Source organism: Talpa occidentalis, unplaced genomic scaffold, assembly GCF_014898055.3.
Source record: "Talpa occidentalis isolate TD23 unplaced genomic scaffold, MPIMG_talOcc4v2.1 talOcc4.4, whole genome shotgun sequence".
NCBI lineage: Eukaryota > Metazoa > Chordata > Mammalia > Eulipotyphla > Talpidae > Talpa > Talpa occidentalis.
This window is the reverse complement of record NW_023604295.1, coordinates 144,415,383-144,422,263: the sequence shown is the minus strand read 5'-3', so window position 1 is coordinate 144,422,263 and position 6,881 is coordinate 144,415,383. Positions and strand designations below refer to the sequence as shown.

At 46.5% G+C, this 6,881-nt stretch overlaps 1 protein-coding gene across 1 annotated transcript in view; it reads left to right on the top strand.

The window, feature by feature from the left end:
* The first annotated feature begins 4,348 nt into the window (after positions 1 to 4,348).
* SCARA5 (scavenger receptor class A member 5) overlaps positions 4,349 to 6,881 on the top strand; it is a 62,718-nt gene continuing 60,185 nt past the window's right edge. The window contains exons 1-2 of the mRNA XM_037526514.2: positions 4,349 to 4,362; positions 5,023 to 5,213. The gene's annotated coding sequence lies outside the window, so the exon portion shown is untranslated. The remainder of the gene's footprint in view (positions 4,363 to 5,022; positions 5,214 to 6,881) is intronic.

Genomic DNA, 6,881 nt, shown 5'->3' with positions numbered 1-6,881 from the left:
ATTCTGTTGCCAAAGCGAGTCATCTGGAATCCCAAATGGATTTCTAGAGCTTTGAGGACAAGAAAATGCTGCTACACCAAAGACAATTATCTAAATTATTCCCAAAGATGTTATGGGAAAGAGGGGGACCATTGCAAAATCAAGTTGTAGGGACAATTGTATTTCCTACTGTTAATGAGACTTATGGGAAGGGAGGTAGCCTTGCGTCGTGGAGACAATACGGGCATGAGAGCCAGGAGAAAGGCTTGGCGTTATTCCTTTTCAGGAGGTCATTGAAGGGTATACTTTTCTCAAACTCTTCAATCTCAGGATCCTACACTCTTCAAAGTAATTGAGAACCTAAAGAGATATTGCTTATGGGGGTTTTACATCTATTGGCACTTACTGTATTCAAAATGAAAGCTGAGACCATTTAAAAATATCTACTAATTCATTCAAAGTAAAAAAGCACATTACATGTGAACATAAATAATGTATTTTTATTAAAAAGAAATATCTTCCAAAAAATTTGATTGAGAAGAGTGATGTTACTTTACACTCTTGCAAATCTCTTTATTCTCTGGCCTAGTAGAAGACAGCTGGATTCTTTTATCTGTTTCTGAGTCAATCTGCGGCCATAGAGATTTGGTTAATAGGTAGGAAGGAAAGTCAGTCTCACACAGATAGGAAAGTTAGAACACAGCGCTTACAGCCAACAGCCATTGCAGATAATTTCTGGAGATTACTCTCTGCTAGTACAATCTTCACAAATGGCATTTTCTTCAAGGTTAGTTGCAGTCTGCATTTGTGGGATCGGTGAACTTTTTCATACCCTCTTGAATTAAAATACATTTTCTCCTCCAGTCGGGGACAGATGGCATACCAATATTTGGTTTTAAGGCTTGATGCACTAATCATTTTGAAAATATTTGTTCAGTGAGTTCAGCAGGTCTCCCGGATATTGACACATTCCTTTATATTTTACCACAAGTGCATATAAGTAATATCTCCACCAAGTTCATCAGAGAAGTCTTGAAGTCTTAAGCTGATGGTCCTACAGAGTTCCAATTTTCCCCCTAAAAGCTAATTATCATTGGCAACAAATAATGTCACTTGTTTTCCTTGAGGTGACAGACTCACAAGACAAAAAAAAATTCTGCTTTTCGATTCCCTCAGCCACTAGGCTGAGCTGAGCCAGAATTTCTGTCAACTTCCTCAGCCTCCCGGCCAAGCTATGGCCAGACTCCTGGTCGACCCTCATCCTCACGTCTGACCTGGTGGTGGACTTCCTGGAGACTCCCTCAGCTTCCAGGCAGACCCTTGGCAGTACTGATGGTCGACCCACTCAGCCTCCAGCCTGAGTTGGGGCCAGACTACTGGTTGACACCGTCAGCTTCCTCCTTGAGCTTGGGCCAGACTCGAAGTCGATGCCCTCAGCCTCCAGCCTCAGCAGGGGCAGGACTGCCGTTCATCACCATTGGCCTCCAGGCTGAGCTGGGGCTGGACTCCCAGGTGACCCCCTCAGCCACCAGGCTGAGCTGGGGATGGACCATCGGTCTACCCAGAGCTCTTAGCCTGAGCTTGGGCCAGACTGTCCATTGACACTGAGCTCACAGCTGAGCTGTGGCCGGACTGCTGGTCGACTCCCTCATTCCAGTCTGAGTTGGGGCCGGCGTGCTGGTCGACCTCCTCAGCCTCGAGGCTGAGCAGCGGCTGACCTGCTGGTTGACATGCTTAGCTTACAGGATGAGCTATGTTTGTTCACATCCCTACTACAAAATACTATGCACGTGTTAAAAAGAATGATAAGGCATGGTTTCACGGCTCATGTGCTGGCCTGAAAATAGACCTAAGATATACTGTAGAGTGAAAAAAAAAAGTTACAGAATAACATATCCAGTTTGTCAGTATGTTATCACATGGGATGACATCCCAATATGTGATCACATGGGCAAACTAAGACAAAAACCCCCAAAATTGTATATTTCTACAATTCTACAAATACATAGGTAAATGAGGAAAATGCCTAGAAATAAATACATCAAACACACAGTAGTGATCATGGGAGGAAGGAAGGAAGTGAGGGAGAAGAGAATGTGGAAAGGAGGGACTTTTTACCCTGTGCTCTTCTCTATGGTTTGATTTTTTACAAGAAGAATGTGTTTTTGTATATTCAACTGTTTACAAACTTTCAAGTTTGTGGGAAATAAAGAACATACAGTACATTGTTACAACCTACTGAGACTAATGAGATGGTAAGTGCCTCCTAGAATTTTATGGCCAGACAAACTATCCATCAAGGATGAGGATAAAGGTATAGATATTTTCATATCTTCAAGGTCCCCATAAAAGTGTGTCATGATATCCTCCCCTGGTGGCGCAGGCACTTAAGCGCCGCGCCCCGAAGCTGCCCGCAGCCTCTGCAGCGCCAGTTCGATCCCCAGCCACCAGCAAGGGTCCCACATGGCGCGCAGACCTCTCCTGCCGCTCCCACTGCTCCCCTCAGCACTGTACTTCAGTCCTTCTGCCTGCTCTGCTCCCCGCTCTGTCTCTGTTGGATCCTCTCAACCTCCTGCATATCTGGGTTGTACCCAGGTTCTTGTATAAATAAATAAATAAATCTTTTTTAAAAAAAAAAAAGTGTTTCATGATAAATGTCCTCCACCAAAACAAGGAAGTAAATTAAGAACGAGTAAGGGAAGACAATAAAAACACAGAGGCTCCAAGCCTAGATAAAATCATAGAGAAGTTCTAGGATAACGGTAAAGAAAAATCTGGGGATAATGGCCAGAAACTAAGTGTAGAGAGCAATTGGTCCAATATGAGGCAAAGCAGAAAGTTTAGGGGAGGTAACTACAGAAATATAAATCAGTAGCATACCTAACATGTCTGAATATAACTGGAGGAGAATGGTCCAAATGGTGTGGGGCATTAGGGGGTGTTGGAAAAGAACTAGTGATAAAGAAATAGAAGACTACACAAATGGTAACATAAGAGAACTATGAACTCCAAAGCAAACAGAATGTTGTAGAAAAAATACATTCTATGGCTGATCTGTGAGTAGCATTTGTATGGCATGCTGCACTGGGAGGATGGGAAAAGAAATGTGTGCGGGTAGGACGTAAAATAATGGTAACACCCCATCGTAGGGGTGGGATATGCATAAAAGGGGGGGGATCAAGAAATAGAGTATAACTTTGCTATTTAGAAATGAAAAATCATAAAAAGTAACAGCTGAAAGGTTGACTATGGGTGCCCATAGAATTAGTTGATGGGAATGAGAGATGAGTGATAGGTTGCCTTTATGAAAGCTTCGTGGAATTATTGGATTGTTCAAAAAGATTATTGAAAATGCACACACATATCTTTGATAAATGTAAACTCCAAATTGAAACAAGAAAACCTCCATCTTGCACTACCATGACGTGCATCACGCTTCAGGGTGGACGAGAAAAAAAGAAAAAAATTATCCTTTTCTACCCTTTCCTCCGCCTTCTCCTTTTTCACTTATTTGCCTTGCTTGCCTCTTTTGTACTGCCATGTTTCCCCCCAACTTCTCTTCATCTTTTTTCCTTTTTTTCTCTTTTCCTGGCATCTTACGCAGCCAAAATATCTTTATTATTATGACTTACTATGTTTATTGAACATAATATTTCCTGTTCTTGGTTCTTAATATTAAAAGCATGCATGGAATGTTCTTTCTCTCCCCCAGCCAAAGCAATCCAAGTGGCAGTCAGTTTTGAGTTACTCTTCATCAAGGTGGAGAAATTGTTCTTGTAAAGACTCCCTTAGACAGGGAGCCGTCTCAGGACCCACAGGGTGCCACCAGCTGCCTGACAGACAAGACCTCCTTAGCCGTACCCCTGTCGGGCACGGGCTCCCCAGGCTCCAGTTAAACAAAGTGTGGGAGAGCCCCGCCGGCAGCAGGACTCTCAGCCCAGACAGCTCGTTGTGACCTGGGGCTCCAGCGGCTCGAGCGGAAGGCTGCCTGCTCTCCAGGACAGCTCACGGAAACCCAACTCCCCAGAACAGCCCTTGATAGACCGGGCAGTGGAAGTGCTGTTCTTGGGAGTAGCTTCTTCTCTGAGCTGGACACTGCCCTTTCCTCTAACCTGTGGACCTCTAAGTTCCCGGCCACCTCAATGGGCACCCTCTTTCCTAGAACTACACCTACTCCACAGGTGTGAGCTCATCCAGACTGCAGGAGCTCTCTCCCCTCCATTTTTCTGCTCGCTGTGCTTCTATTAATCAAACCTAGGTTTTAAAAGTGCTATTTCTCTCAGCCCTTGCTGAGCTACATCAACCTGACAGCCACCTAAAGTCTTAGGCTGTGTCTCATGTGCCCCTGAGGAGCCTGGTGTCCCACCTCCTGCATGTGGACAGGTAAGTTTTTCCAGCATCGTTATTTCACCCTGGTCCCACCAAATCTCTTCTGAGTTTGGGCCCAAATTCTCACCCTGTTTTGCGAAGTTTCTTGGGATTCACTTGAATGAACATGTTGGGCCACCAATCACAATGTGCTTGTATTAAAAGTATTTCATCATCCAATTCTCAAATAAAATTTGCATCATCTTTGCTCCAAGACAGATTTCCTTGGAGCTCCTTATTTTGTGACCCATTTTGGGTACCCTGAGTCATTGAGTTTGAAAGACATCTGGGCAAACCAACTCTTGGGCTCTGGCCTAATGCACAGACCGGGGAGGGAGCCTGCCTCTGCTGTCCGAAACCCTGGGCCAGAATCAGAAAACCTGGGCTGTCTCGAGGAATCCATCATCCCCGCATCTTCTGGAAAATGAGCCAAGTCAGTAGAGAGGAAGCTGATTGTTGGGGGAGATAAATGAGGAGCAGGGAACTCCACAGAGTGGAGGCTCTTGCTTCCACTGTCTCAGACACAGAGCCAGCTGTCGGCACCTGGACACTGGAGAAAGAGTCACATCCCAAGGACATCTGCTATCTGTCAGCCCTGTCAACTGTGAAATAATAACAATGGCTAATGTTTGTAAAGTGCTTTAGCGTTTTAAACATCACTCTCCCTCATAATAGGAATGGGAAGGCCTGGAAGTAGTAACCCAGTTTAACAGACGGGAAGAAAAATCCCGAAGAGGCCTGCTGTGACTTGCTCACAGCCAGAGCTCGGGGGCTTGGAGCCGAGAGTCGTGCTGAGCGTCCTGTGTTGGAATCCAGTCTTCTCTCCATGCGACGTCTCTGAAGCAGACTATCCAGGTCACCAGCTTGTAAGCATTGATCTACCATCTGCTCTGGGCCTTTCCCAGGCTCGGTGCTTGGGGGAGACACATGAGCGCTGGCCTCGGTGAGCTCGGAGCAACCAGGGGCTCTTGGTTCAGGCTGCGGGCAGGTGGAGCAGCCCCTAGCGCAGGAGCTGGGAGAGACCAGGAGGCCAGTCTGTGGACGAGGCTTCGGGGAGGGGCTGGGCCTGGTCTGGTCCTGGAGGGAGGGTTTGGAGGGCCTGGGGGTGGTAGAGGAGAGGGTGCAGTGGGCAGGGTCTGGTGAGGCAGATGTGGCTGGGGGTGAGCAGGAGCTGGCCTATGTGCCGAGGGGGATGGGGGGAGTTCAGGCCGAAGAAAACCGGATGGGGAGGTGAGCAGGGGCCACAGGTAGCCTCTGACCTTGAGCAAGGAATGAATGCTGTGCCGGGTGCCCAGAACCTTACATGCTGGGCTGTGCTGCTGCATGGGGAGACCGTGCCAAGTGCGGACTCTTGACTTCATGGATACTGAGAACTGACTGGTGGAGGCCAGAGGTGGAGGAAACAGGTGGGGTAGAATGTGTGAAGGGGATGAGAAGGCACCAGCTCCGGCTGTAAAATCAGTACTCCTGGGGCTGGGGTGTTCAGCAGGGTGGCTGTGGTTAATCCTGCCTAACACACTGGAGAGTTGCTGAGTCAGTCTTACAAATTCTCCTCGCAAGTAAAATAGTAACTAAGTGTGGCAATGGATGATCAGGAGACTTGGCTGGGGTGAACATTTCACCATGTAAATAAATGTCAGATCTATGCCGGACACCTGCAACTGGTATAATAACGCTGTGTGTCCATTATACCACAATTTTAAAAAATGCTGGTTGGTGAACCATGATCAAAATATATTTTATTTTTTAAAGTTTTATTTATTTATGCATACAAGAACTGGGGTGTAGGCCAGAGGTGTGGGAGGTGAGAGGATTCACCAGGGACAGAGCGGGGAACAGAACAGGCAGATAGACCGAAGTACAGTGCTGAGGGGAGCAGCGGGCAAGACAGAAGAGGTCTGCTGCGCCATGTGGGTAGCTCCCTGGGGATCAGACTTGTGCTGCAATGGCTGGCAATAGCTTGATAGTGCTGCTTTTAACCACTGCACCACAGAATCTGTTTGCCCAGGTCTCCTTCTAACTCGATGATCTAGGTACCCAACGTGGGTCGCAAAATAAGGGGCTCCAAGGGAATCTGTGTTGGAGCAAAGATGATGCAAATTTTTACTTGCATTTTTATTTCACATGAACCAGGTTACAAATGAATAAAAAAGAAAATACAGAAGGTAAACGTAAAGAATATAGTTTTTGTGGAGCGGGCCATGAGTGAAGACAGCAGGTGTACCTAGACGATCTTACAGAGACAGGAATTAGAATGGGGACTCGCGGGAGTCGGAGAGTGTGGCGTTGTTCTTTAACTGGAATAAGTTTCTGTTCTGCAAACAGGAAGAATTCCAGAGCAGGCTGGTGGGGAGTGTTGAGGAAAATACATGAATCTATGCGACTCTTGAACTGGACCCTAAAAAGCAGTTTTGATGAAAAAGTTTGCTTGATGTGTACTTCAGCACAAGTAAAATTTTTTTAATTAAAAAGAAAAAAGAGGCCCTCCCCGGTGGCGCAGTGGTTGAGCGCTGGGTTGCGAAGCTGCCCACAGC